The sequence below is a fragment of the Pinus tabuliformis genome, chromosome J (genome assembly GCF_031772625.1).
Source record: "Pinus tabuliformis cultivar Carrire ecotype Pingquan chromosome J, CPIR1, whole genome shotgun sequence".
NCBI classification, from domain to species: domain Eukaryota; kingdom Viridiplantae; phylum Streptophyta; class Pinopsida; order Pinales; family Pinaceae; genus Pinus; species Pinus tabuliformis.
This window is the reverse complement of record NC_142295.1, coordinates 728,689,578-728,704,468: the sequence shown is the minus strand read 5'-3', so window position 1 is coordinate 728,704,468 and position 14,891 is coordinate 728,689,578.

Below are 14,891 nucleotides of genomic sequence, written 5' to 3'. Positions count from 1 at the left end.
CTCTGAAAAACAAACAAGAGAGGAGTTAGATCCTGATTTTGATGAGAAACAGGCAAAAATTTTCATCAAAAACTGTGCAACAAATTCCTTTTCTGCGCCCAACGCACCTGAAGCAGTGTTCCACCTGCGTTGAATGTCAAACTGCCTTCATGATGGCCAACATTCAGCGCAGGTTTCGATGTACCCAGGGTGAATTGATGGCAGAATGAACCCATCAAACCCCAGGGGCTCAGAAAAGCAGAGAATGAAGCACAGAATGCAAAAAGGAAACCATGAAATGAAAGAGCTCAGGTTTAGCTCCTACCTGGTCCAGACGGCGCCGAGAATCGTCCACAGAATCTCCAGAAATCAGCTGATGAAAATCAAGGGGGAAGAGGCACCTCCAAAGCTCCAACAAACCAAGTTCAAATGAAATGGTAAAATGAGAGGTAAAAACACCTTTTAATTGCTTTTTACGTAGTTCAAAGTAAAATATTAGCGTTTTAATCTCATTTTCAAGAAAATGTTATTCATTTCTAACTAGTTTGATGAAGCAATTGAAAATACATTACTATCTTTGAAAAGACGAAGCTATTTATGGTAAAAATCAAAACAAGACCATCTTATCGAGCAGTTTTAGCACATAGTTCAATCTCGTTAAAAAATAAACATAAGACCGAGCAAGTGTTTCAATCCGCGTTTAAGCTCGTTAAAAAATGAACTATCCTCTGGTAAATAACCACTGTGAATGTAACATTATCAGCCATTAAAGCCTTGGTCGTGTTTGCACCGTCACCTCCCCTTTTCGTTGGCCGATCATTCACCTCCATTTGATTGTTTACCCATTTTGAGGAACAGCTGCGAAGAGTGATTTCACTAGCCATCCTTGTGACACTGCCGTGCTTGGAAAATTCCAACCCTTACCTGGAATCAGCTGCTACCCATTTTATCACTCGTTCCTCAAAAGACGAGTCTTCTTTAAGCTCTTTTCATCTGACTCGTAAAACATGAAAAGATTGCCGAGTTTTGGCCTTCCAGCTCGTTAAAGCGACCAGAAGTGCTATCCCTCCTCTAGATTTTAATCTTTTTGGACCTGAGGGATTATTGCACAAAACGATCGAGCGCTTGTATTGTTCGGCTCGTTAAAACTATCGAAAATTCATCCCTTCTGTATTGTTTTATACTTTTTCGGACTTAAGGGATTAGATGACGAAAAAGGAATTCTGGAGTTAACTTTACGTACCTTTTCAGACTCTCTAAAAATGAAAATGACCGAGTTATCTTTGTCGTTAAACTTGTTAAAAACATTAATAGCGACAAACTTGTCTTTAGACGAGAACAAGTTTCACTATCGCTAGGCTCGTTAAAACATAGCGATGGGTTTGCTCGAAGGGAAAATTATAGAACAAGCATATGTTATCCTCCTCAAGCTTGAAAAAAATAAAGAGGTACTGGTCAGCAATGACTGGGGAAAAATTGGGAAAGACTCAAAGAATATTTATTGGTAGCAAGTCGCTCTTGAACATGACACTTCCACTCCGTGCCTGAGTAGGGTTGGGTTGTTTCATTCACCGGTCACATCACCATGGTCACGCCATACCATCCACATTTTGGGTAAATGCTACCAATCCATCACATAAGTGTCGCCGACATGTTCAAGAGAAGTCATCCAGAGAAGTCACCCGTGTTCCATCCACTACCATACATTATACTTCATTCCTTCATGACCGCCATCCTAAACCATATATCATCAGATCGTTTTCACCTCCATCAAAATCATTTGCTCCGTTCCGTGTCATTGATGTGGGATTCATCAAGGCCCTCCTTTGACGAATCGCTTCTTGTCGACATCAGCTCATTACCCGAGAAGTTGATCTAGGAACACCCCATTTAGTACTTTGAAGCTAGCATGCCTCAATGGCAAGTTTCTCACTTCCGGCGACAGGTATACATCAATGACCTTCGACCGGAAGATTTTGCGTGGTGTTCGACGCCAAGTCCTTTATTCACACCACGTGAATTGTACTGCAGTACCTTGAGGGTCATCATCCTTATCGGTGATTCCTCTCGCGCTTGTTAACAGTTTACATCATCGACTGGTAATCAAGCGATGTCTTTCCATGTTCGACTTCAAAACATTTCTCACATGGATCGACTTGTACTTCGAGTGAAGATCGGACGAGATTGAAGACCCCGGATCTAGTTTCATCCATCTGGGCTGCGATATATATTCAGGAAAAATAAAAACATTGACATGTACAGCATTGCAGCACAGATAATCATCCTACCAAAAGGATGATGACTTCATCAGAATCATCAGTCTACCATCAGACGATTTTCTGTCCTATGTACATAAAAATGAATTTATAAAGCTGAGCATGGGAATGCCCGCCTCAGCTAGATCATGAAAATAGTATGAAGATAATGTATTGTATTGTATCTTATTACAGGTCTCCTCCCAGCATTGAAAGAACTTCGGATCCTCCTAATAAAGCATTTCACCCGATAAACGGCCTCATACTTTAGGGGGCAACTGTTATAGACATTATTGTGCCTTACAGCTCCAAGCATGAAATGTCCATAAACCAAGGGATCCTAAGTCCCTAAAAGTGTTGTTCCTGCCCCTAAAGGAACAAGGTCAACCAATTACAGCTTCTCCCAGAAGTTCTCCACCAGAAACTACTCAGAATCAGTCAAATCAGGATCATTTCAGCTGCTCCACTAGCTACCTGCGTTGCATAGCACCCCAGTACACTAGCTAGGTGCATTGCAACACACCTAAATGCACTACCAGGGTGCGCTGAGCGGGAAATGACAAATGGCAGTGTCATTCCGCGGGGTGGACAGACAATGGAAGCTTCCAGAATCTTCCCCAATGACACTTGCCTCACTAAGTTCGACCAAGGATGAGTAAGAGGCTCTCAGTCTCCAAGTGGAAGCAAGAACTGACAGAGAGAAGCCACAAGTCAAATCATAAGCTGGCTCATCCTCTTTGCATACATCTATATATGGATCCCTCATCCCAGAGATCCAGAGGGATGGAATTTTGTACTTTGCAGAGAATTGTTGTTGGTTTTGAGATTGAGATTAGTGCATTGGGTGATTTATGCTTTGTTGGAGGTGAAGAAGGGATTCCTTTGCTGGGAGGTAGATGCTGGATCAAGACTCACTTGGTTGTATCTCCTCCTGGATCTTCTTGTTATATCAATAAAACTATTTGAGTTTCTCCTACATGCTTGTGTATCAATGATGTTTTGTTATATTTGCATGTTTAGCTTAAATCTGATCCTAAGCTATTTATGAATGTAAAACTATGTCTTTGCGTAGTTTTCCTCTTCTGTGATCTTGTAGGAACTTGGTGAAGCTGGGCAAATAAGGGAGCAGGTAGCTGGAAGCTGTCAAAAAGGAGAGCAATTGGATCAACGGACTAGCGCAAGATACGGGTTAGTTCATCCTATTCCTCTTTGTTTACATTTCATAAAGAAGAATACGAAAGTAGTTTTCCTTGTTTGTTGCTAAGGCACTATCACACCTTAGTGGGATAGGGGCGTTCTGAGTAGACACTTTTCCCAACAACACCTAGGTGACTTTTTCATAACAGATACCCTCCACATAAATAAATGCTACTAAGTTAAATCAAGGTGTGTTAGCCACATTGTCATAAGAGGAATCTAGTTTTTATTAAATATATACTAACAAATGGGAGTGCTTCTATGTCGAATCCATTTTTCGGATGCTCATTGTTTCATTGTAACTGTTCCACTACCCTTGAAAAGTTAATGTCAATGTGCTACTACTCTTCAAATGCCTATTGTTGTTAGTGCTCTCGACCCCTCACAATTAGCGAAAAGAATCAATGAAAAAAGAAAATGGTGTCATGTGGTTTGCACTGGAGATTTTAATGCGTGTTGTTGTTAGCGCTCTCAACCCTTCACAGTTTTGCAAATGAATCAATGAAAAAAGAAGATTTTTCCATGTGGTTTGCATTGGAGATTTTAGCGTTTGTGTTTTTTCCAATGGTTGTTGTTAGCGCTCTCAACCCCTCACAGTTTTGCAAATGAAGCAATGAAAAAAGAAAATGGTTCAAGGTTTAATTGAAATGAGACCTGTGCCATTGGAAGGAGAAAAAGGTCATGCTATTGCAAATCCAAAAATCTACTCCAACAACACAAAACAGATGAAATTATCATCTGTAAAACTTTTCTCTCTAGATAAGGGTGAATATCAGCGTATCAGCAAACTTTTCTCTCTAAATAAGGGTGAATATCAGTGTATCGGCAAGTTGTGGCACAATCCAAGTTACCGGATTTATGTTTATGTTTGAATTTAGCAATAACAAAATTCAATATAAATATGTCATATTAAAAATTTCCAATAAAATTCATCATTAAATTTAAATATATATGTGCCAAATTTTTAATTATATAGTTCATAATTATTAAGTATATAATTCCCAATTTTTTATATATAATATAATGTCTAAATTTTTTCAAATCTGGCTCATTGAATCTAATTAGACCCAATTCTGGTTCAAAACTCGATTAGATATCTAGGCCGGTTCAAAACCTGGTTCTAGTTTTTAAAACTATGCACAAATGAATCTCTATGAATACAGGACAAACCTTTGAATTTGGTTGAATTCACTGAATTTTAAACTTCTTCGTTGAAGTTTAGTGAACCTTGTGACATAGCCTAGACTTTGTGCCATGTTCATAATCGTTGCAAGCATTCTAACTTGCCACTTTGTTAGGAAAATATGTAGAATAATTAGATAAAGCCTACACTTATTTTAGTGAACCCACAATTTTTGTTGATTGGCTTCCTTTTATCATGGTATGTTCGTTGCACCTTGCCCTACTTGCGAGAGACTACAACCAATGGCATTCAAGTTGGATTTGTTTGTCTAGTAGGCTGTGTGTGGAGGGTATCTTTTCCGCAAAAGACACCAAGTACATGCACTTGGCCCTTTGAATTTGGTTGAATTCAATGAATTTTAAACTTTATGGTTGAAGTTCAGTGAACCTTGTGACATAGCCTAGACTTTGTGCCATGTTCATAATCATTGCAAGCGTTCTAACTTGCCACCTTGTTAGGAAAATCTATTGAATAATTAGATAAAACTTACACTTATTTTAGTGAACCCACATTTTTTTTATTGGCTTCCTGTTATCATGATATGTCGACTGCACCTTGCCCTACTTGGGAGAGACTACAACCAATGACATTCAAGTTGGATTTGTTTGGCTAGTAGGCTATGTGTGGAGGGTATCTTTTCCGCAAAAGACACCTGGTACATGCACTTGGCCCTTTGAATTTGGTTGAATTCACTGAATTTTAAAATTTATGGTTGAAGTTCAGTGAACCTTGTGACATAGCCTAGACTTTGTGCCATGTTCATAATCATTGCAAGCATTCTAACTTGCCACCCTGTTAGGAAAATTTGTTGAATAATTAGATAAAACTTACACTTATTTTAGTGAACCCACATTTTTTGTTGATTGGCTTCCTGTTATCATGATATGTCCACTGCACCTTGCCCTACTTGGGAGAGACTACAACCAATGACATTCAAGTTGGATTTGTTTGGCTAGTAGGCTATGTGTGGAGGGTATCTTTTCCGCAAAAGACACCTGGTACATGCACTTGGCCCTTTGAATTTGGTTGAATTCACTAAATTTTAAACTTTATGGTTGAAGTTTAGTGAACCTTGTGACATAGCCTAGACTTTGTGCCATGTTCATAATCATTGCAAGCATTCTAACTTTCCACTCTATTAAGGAAAATCTATTGAATAATTAGATAAAACTTACACTTATTTTAGTGAACCCATATTTTTTTGTTTATTGGCTTCCTGTTATCATGATATGTCAACTGCACCTTGCCCTACTTGGGAGAGACTACAACCAATGACATTCATGTTGGATTTGTTTGGCTAGTAGGTTGTGTGTGGAGGGTATCTTTTCCACAAAAGACACCTAGTACATGCACTTGGCCCTGACTGCTAATATGTGTGGTGGCACACCCACAAGCATGAGCACAAACATAAGTGTGTGCCATTGTTGAGACTTGAACCATGGTATGTGTGGTGGCACACCCACAAGCATGAGCACAAACATAAGTGTGTGCCATTGTTGAGACTTGAATCATGGTGGGGGTCATATGCAGTGCACCACTTAGACTGATCTAGCATACCACCATATTGACAAAACCCACTTAGGTAACTTCAAACTCAGTGCAGCTGTGTATAAAGGTAAATTGTGTAGCATTATATAATGGCCCTTTGATTACAGAAAAATAGCTGACTATGGTAAAGATAGAAGAAACATTCCTCATAAAAGAATACAAATAAATGTCATTTATAAATTTAGCTTGAAGTTACTCAGTAAAGGCCACCCTTCATTCATTGGTAAGTAAAAGTTAAAACCATTATAGGTAGATTACCATTTGGTGGTCAAATTCAGTAAATTATTCTCAAATATGTCCCTTATAGTGGATTTGAGGCATTGTAAAAGCTGGGAGATTGTGAATAAGGGGTCGTGGGCGAAGCAAAGCCCATAATCACTAAGGTACACATGAGTATTTTAAGTCTCCTTTGGGAGATGAATCTAGCACATGATGTCTTTCAGGGCTTGTTTAACTCATAAGAGGGAGCACTTTGGGTTAGAGCCCTGTTTTCTGTCAACTAAAATCCACCTGTAATGTTAGCATGTTTGTTTTTGGAGTTCAAATTGTGAGAATCATCTTCTAAGAAGGTATGGATGCCAACTCAAGTCAAATCAATGACAGTATGGATGATGCCTACCCCAAATAGTCTCTTCCAAAATCCATGCAATATCGCACATCACAAACAACTTCGTCAAGGTACAGATGCCAACTGAGGACCAAGGTAGTATGGATACTTCCCTTGCCCCAAATTGTCTCTTTCAAACCGCCTTCATAAAAATCCTCTACTCCAATGTCTAATGGTAATTTTATAGTTAGTCTTCCCTCTTTTTGTAGAAAAGAGGAGCTGCAAACTTTGATTAATGACACTCTTATGAGTGAAAGTTGTAACTGAATATGCATGGAGTTACAAAGGATTTTATGATGAGAGGAACATAATTTTTAGCTTTTCGGGTTACTTTGAAAATGTTTACACCATGTTTGGGCCTTGGGGGTGCTTCGTGAGATGTGGGGTGCATGGTTATGGTTGGACCATGCTCTTCCATGATGGACTTGGACATTGGAGGTGGTTTACTATTTGCTGCTAGACCTTGTTTGGATGTTTGAAAGACATTCTTCCTCAAGTGTTGGATAAGTGTGGAGCTTGGTGACTTCATGGTGTTGATGCATGAAGGCAATTTATGTGCTTAGAGTATAGTTGGGTATTTCAGAGGAGGTTATTGAGCCTTAGATAGCATGTAGTTTCTTGTTTGTTTGCATGGAGGTTTACGCTTGACATGTGTATTCTTCGGTTGAGGGAGTGGATATGCAGGTGTGGGAGTCCTTAAGGTGACACATGACCTTGGATATGCAGTGTCCTTAAGGAGACACATGACCATGGAGATGCATTGGAGCTTTGGACCTTTGGAGGATTGTTGGACCTTGGGGAGTATTGCTCATGCCATGGAGGCCTTGCTTGTTAATCATTGTCACCTTTGAGCCTCACACATGTCACTTAGAGTAGAGTGCTTCACATGGGTGGACCTACTTGTGTCATGCAAGTTTTCTTGTAGTGGACTAGGTCCACTTGTTATTGTAAAGCCCCTTTACCTCTCATATAAATAGATGAAGGAGTGAGTTGTGATTATAATTGATCATGCACTTGTGCATATTACTTTTCATACTTGGGTTAGAGATGTAAAGTAGTGCTACTTTCTCTCTCTCTCTCTCTCTCTCTCTCTCTCTCTCTCTCTCTCTCTCTCTCTCTCATTCAATATTCTTTGTACTTTGTGTTTTTGTCTTAAGATGCTAGTGTTTCTTGGAGCATTCACCTGAAAACTTCATATATATAAAGAAGAAATGAATCCCATGAAGACAATCACAACCTATCATATAATTCTCCATGCTTTCAAAAAGCCTAGATAGGGAAAACCAAGAGAAACCCTAGCCCCACCAAAGATGCTCCAACAATCAATCTTTTTGAATATATTTTTGGAATATCTTTGGTGGAGCTAAGGTTTCTATTGGTTTTCTCTATCTAGATTTTTGGAGAACTTACAACATTATATGATGAGTTGTGACTGTGTTCATGGATTTCAGTTCTTACACACATATGGAGTTCTCCACTGTCCAAAAATATGAAATTTCAGATTTGACTTCCAACTTACCACTGCCATAAATTGTGTTATTTCAAAGATTTGACTTCCATATTTTCATAAATACAATGTCCTAAAAAAGATAGTTGAACACTTCCATATTCATAGTTAGATAATATTCCAAGAATATATACATGTGTTGTATGGATCAACAATTGTCTCATGAACAACAATCACATCACAAGCAACAATTGAACTTGGTTGGGGAGGATATTAATTTATCCTCTCAAGTTCCTGAGTTCTTTTTGTTGTCAAATCAAATCGGAACTAGATAAAAACCGGATAAAAAAACTGGTTGACCAAAAAATACATAAATTATTCAAATTTAGGAAAAAAACATATACATTAATGTGCATCCATATGAATCACAACCATTACACAAAAAAATTTCCATTTAACTTGAGGTTTCCTGGAAATAGATTTGGAGGTTTCCCAACATGAAATTCCTAAAGAATATGTTGTCTTGAAGCCAAGCGTGCACCATATCATAGTTAAAATCTAAAGTCTTTGGCACCCTTAAACCTAACACTAGTCTGAGAATCCTAGACCATACTAAGAGAATGTTTGTGCTAAGAGAGTTCAACATGCATTTACAACCACATTTTTTATCAAGGGTGAAAGTGGTTTTGTGCCACATAATTCTGTTTTAAGGACAAATATCGATATCATAAAACAGAGGCAAGCTTGAAATTCTTGTTCTATAGCTAGAAGTATTGTTATGACATTGTTCACAACTTTTAAGTACTTTGTTGAAGAACTTCAAAAGGATGTAAAAGTGATTTAGTGGGTCAGAATGTTCAATGATGGGTATTATTGTGAGATTATTTGCCCAACATGCTCCTACTAAATTGAAAATGGGTTTTTTTTGTTTATTATTTGGGCCAAATATTGTAGCAGCAACACTAGTGCATTAACTATGCTAAAAGGTCACCAAAAAATACATAAATTATTCAAATTTAGGAAAAAAAACATATATATTAATGTGCATCCATATGAATCACAACTATTTTTTTTCCCGGGGAGAAAATATCGTAATTTCCATTAATTTGTTGAAAATTTCATGTTGTAAATGCCATAGGCATATGCAAGTACTGTGACCGTAGTTATCTATGTGGAGTTATGAACTGTAAGTTCTACAAAAAGACCCTGTTGGGTGTGTTAGTGTTTTCTGTACATATATAAATAATTACATATTCAAAAATTCACCAATGGTGATCGTTGTTCTGTTGCCAAAAAGTGATAATTACATAATAGAAAAACTGTGAAAAAAACAGATAAAGACTGCTGATATTAGGGTCTTTCTGCCCTTCGAAGTTCCTGATCCATATATGGTCTGTGGAAGAACTGATAGGTCCACTCAGGTGTGTGCTCTGTGATCATCCATTCTCCTCGAGGATGATGCGTTGCCTCTTTCGATAGCTTGTTTGCACCTTCATTACGCTCCCCATAAATATGAGCGCATGAGATGTGATCAAAATGTGTTTTGAGAAAAGAAATATCATCCAAAATAGTTCTGAGAGTATATCATGGCAAGTTGTTGTTTTGTTGAACCAGTTTATGACTATTTTGGAATCTCCAAAAATTTGTATGTGCCTACACCGTTTCAGGATTGTAAAATGTAAAAGATGTCGAAGAGTAAGCAACTCTGCAAAATTATTTGTACCCTCTCCCAACCCCATGCAAATGTGAAAGTAATGTGTGTTTGATACATAAAGTATAATGCCTCCTCCACATCCCTGTACTTTTGCAGCCCCATCAAAGTATGCCTAGGGGTGTGCTTTGTTAATCAGTTCCTATGTGATGTTCTGTGTTCTAAAAACTTGTTCATCTATCGGGATATCCCCATAGCTCGAACAAATTTTTGGTGGAATCAGAGACTAGATTATATTCCGATCCCTAAAAATAATGTTATTGCAGCACATCCATATGTGCCAATTAACCAGAAGCGGCAGATTCCTAGATCTCGACTCAGTTGCAGCTTCCCACCATCTTTCCCAGGCATTTGAGATATAGACCCCACTCCAGGAATGTTTGATACTTAGTGTGTGCCAGATTTGAGACAAGAGTAAAAGGGAAGTGGGGCAAGTGGGGCAAGTGAGGAATAAATGGTGATTTAATTCCTCCTCGGCATGGCATAAAACACAGCAAGTTGGGCCTCGGAAAGTTTGTTTTCTGAGGTTTTCTCTTGTAGGTGTTTTATCCATTATGATGTTCCACATCAGTAATTTTGTGCACGGAGGGGCTTTTAACTTCCAAAGATGGCTCCACCATCTCATCAGTATGTCTGGCTTGTGCTCAGCATGTATGATATCATACCCTTGCTTGGAGGAGTAGTTCCCATTCTTAGTATATCCCCAGATCAATTCATCCTCCTCTTCTCTTAGGCACACATGGGATTCCATTAAAGTCTACAGAAAAAATCTCCATTGTCTTTTCCATTAATCTAGGATGTTCCATGCCTCTCCTGTGTGCCATGCTTGCTGGAAGATGGTAGAGTTACGAGGGTCTCCGAGTTGTGAGATGAAATGGACACCATTTTGGTTTAGAAGTGTGATTAGTTCATGTGGGAGTTGGTAGGCATTTCTGCTGCCAATCCAAGGATCAATCTTGATCCAAACTAACTCACCATTCCCAATCCTCCAGATAAGGCCCCTTTTAATGATGGGAAGGGTGTTGATTACTACCCTCCAGATAACTGATATACCTTTCCTATTCCATGTGGGTCGTCTTAGCCAGTCCAGTGCTGTGCTAGGCAAAATGTATTTGTGGATGACCACCTCCGACCAAAGACTCTTGTGTTCTAGGAGGAACCAGCCTAGTTTTGCAGCTAGAGCTTGTGCGAAATTTGGGAGGTGCTTTAGACCCCAACCGCCCCATTTTTTGGGGGTTGTAATCCGGCTCCATTTGACCCAAGCAAAAGGATTTCCTTCTTTCTATCCCTTCCACAGGAAATGGCTACATACTCATTGGATCCTATGCAGAATCCCCAAGGGGATCTAGGCCAAGGACATCCAAAAGACTAGGGTTGCTTCCAGCACTGCTTTTATGAGCACCAATCTTCCAGTTTTGGATAGTAAGCAATGACTCCATATATTTAATCTTTTTTACACCTTTGAGATCAGCGAAGTCCAATCTGCTATCTTGTAACTATCTTCTTTAATCCTGAATCCCAAGTACTTCAGACTGTCCTTCAGAGCCAAGATTTGGTAGTGGAAATTTTGAAGAGCTAGTTGAGATTCTTGTTGAGTGAAATCAAAGAAGGATATAGTGGATTTTTCCCTATTTATTTCCATTCCTGTAGCAGCACTGAAATGTTTTAATATCTCTGTGAGAGTGATGATGTCCTGAATTCCCCCATTAAGGAATATGAGTATATCATCAACAAAAAGTAGATGAGTTAAAAGGCATTGATCAGTGATCTTGAGGCCCCGGAGTCTCCCAACTCGCTTCTCAATTGCAATCAGTCTGTTCAGGCCTTCCATAACCAGAAGGAATAGTAGGGGGATAAGGGGCAAACCTACCTGATTCCCCGCTCCGCTTGAAAGGAATCGCAGGATGACCCATTTATAAGGATTGCAAAAGAAACTGATGTAATACATCCCATAATCCATCTGATAAACTCCAGAGGGAAACCCAGGTGGGTGAGTATCATCCTTAAATATAACCAGCTAACCTTGTCAAAGGCCTTTGAGAGGTCGATTTTGAGCGCCACCCCTTTTAGGTTCTTCAGCTTAATGGAGTGGAGGGCCCCTTGAGCAGAACCAATGGCTTCATGAATATGTCTATTTTGGAGGAAGGTGAATTGCTCCTGAGATATGTGTTCAGATAAGATCGGCTTGATGCGATTTGCATAATCTTTGCAATAATTTTGTAGAGACAGTTGCAGAGGGATATAGGGAGAACGTCATTGAAGGAGGTAGGGGAGTCTATCTTAGGAATGAGGGCAATAAACGTGGAGTTTATGGGGGAATATATGCAGCATAGAGTTTTGCTTTCTTCCACCACTCCAAGCAGGTCTAGTCCAATGATATCAAAGAAAGCAATAAAGAATTCCATAGGTCAACCATCCGGTCCGAAATTTTGTCCTTCTTGAACCACTTGAGAGTGCTTTCAAATTCCCCCATGGAGACAGGTTTTGTAAGGTCCTCCATCCCATCCGGTTCCACAAACCTAGGGAGATGGCCAACAATGTTAATGATTTCAGCAATAGAAGTGGCATGGGGGGCTTTGAAAAGCTGCTTGAAGTGAGAGATACCAAGAAGGGCAAGCTGAGAGTGAATGTTGGCTATCTGGTCTTGGTCTGAGGGCATCTGCCAGATTGTATTGCTGGCTTTTCTTCCATTTGTGAATTTATCAAAGAATTTTGAGTTACCATCCCTCGCTTGGAGCCAAATTGCTCTACTTCTGCGTCTCCACGATTCTTCCCGGTTAAGGAGGATCTTAGATCTATGAGTCTCCAAATCAACCAGATGTAGCTTAGCTTCGGTGGATAAGTAACCAAGCCCACTCATCCGTTAAGGAGGCCAACTGGGATTTGATGTCCACAAGGGATTGGTCATCCCTAGCTTTTTTCCTTTTTTTCCATTCAATAGTTAATCTCTTAAGCTGTTTCAGGTTGCTGCAGAAACCTACAGCCTTCCTCTGGTCCCTGAAAGGGGGCTGGGCTTACCAGAAATCTGTAAGCAGCTTAATATATTCAAGGTCCTTTAACCAAGTAGAGTTAAATTTGAAAGGTACCCTGGGTTTTCTAGAAGAGCCAGCTACTTCCAAGTAGATGGGAGAATGATCCGAAATACCCCCGCGCCCACCCATTGCCTATAGATGGAGAGGGTATGGAGAAGGTCTTCTTGAATGAGATATTTGTCAAGCCTTCTACCAAAGGGCAGCTTCTCCAATCCGTTTGTTATGCCAAGTTGGCATCTTCTTATTCATGGGAACATCCATGAGCCCATATTGATCCAAGGGGGAGCTCAACTGATCAGAGATAAGGTCTAGCTGCGAGTGATGCCCCCGGGATTCCTCATACGAATCACAATTATTATACAAAAAAAATTCATTTAACTTGAGTTTTCCTGGAAACAGATTTGGAGGTTTCCCAACATGAAATTGCAAAAGAATATGTTGTCTTGAAGCCAAGCATGCACCATATCATAGTTAAAATCTAAAGTCTTTGGCACCCTTAGACCTGGCACTAGTCTGAGAATCATATACCATACTAAGAGCATATTTGAGCTAAGAGAGTTCGACATGCATTTACGACCACATTTTTTCTTAAGGAGTGGTTCTGTGCCACATAACTCTATTTGAAGGACAAATATCCATATCATAAAACAGAGGCAAGCATGGAATTCTTGTTCTATAGCTAGAAGTATTGTTATGACGTTGTTCACAACTTTTAAGTACTTTGTTGAAGGACTTCAAAATGGTGTAAAAGTGATTTAGTGGGTCAGAATGTTCAATGATGGGTATTATTGTGAGATTATTTGCCCAGCATACTCCTACTAAATTGAAAATGGGTTTTTTATTTATTTATTGTTTGGGCCAAATATGGTAACAGCAACATTAGTGCATTAACTATGTTAAAATGTCACTTTCTTGTTAATTTGACCATGAATATCTCTTTTAGAAAGCAATATTTCTTAGCTCTGTTTACGTTAATGGTTTGATAAGAACATTTCTACAATATCTTCACTGAATTTCTTAAAGTTTTTACATTTATGTTTTTTTACGAAAAAGGGCTAACATTTTACCCTGACTAAGTAAGGATTATTTAAATAACCTTCTAGCTTGGTTCCGTTTTGTTCCATCTAAGCTTGGCAAAGTGTCATGAATTTACATTTAACAATGTAAGAATCTAGTCATCTCCAGAAACAATCAAGCCAACTCTATCATTTTGCAAATTACCTACCAGTTCTGGACATATTCTTTGAGAAGGTGTTGGATTTAGGTAAGTGATGCAAAATGCACACCTACAGTTCTATTGTTCACCTATTAGACCAATGAAAATTATAGACAAACTTGGAAGGGTTGGGCGTGACTGTTCCAACCATACTCTTATTGGCCTGCAATACATATATTCATAACACATACCTACAATACTATTGTTCACCTATTCGGCTAGGCAAACTGTTAAATGCTGGACTTCGTTGTCTCAAGTTCACACACCAGCACTAAAGATGCAACGTATTGTGTGCATCCTTAGATATGTTTGAGATTGCAAGCTAATTGTTTAAATAAATGCATGTATAAAACTTCTATATTAGAAAAATGACCATCAATATTTTTTTCTAGCATTTTGGGATGAATTCACAATAGTATGCTAAAAAGTGTCATTTCAATGTCTGGAAATTAGGATATATAAATGTGAGATATATACTCTACATCTTTGGGTCTCTTTTCAAATCTAAGATTTTTTAGGCTAAATGTTAATTGTTTGAACTTTGAACTTTGAAGAAATTCCTGAATGCACTTTGTAAACCAGTGGTACCATAAGTTGTGTTATTTCAAATATTTGACTTCCATATTTTCACAAAATACAATGTCCTCAATAAATACTTGTATGTATAGATACTTATGTTTAGGATTATATATGTGTTGGAGTGGTTCTTTTATGTT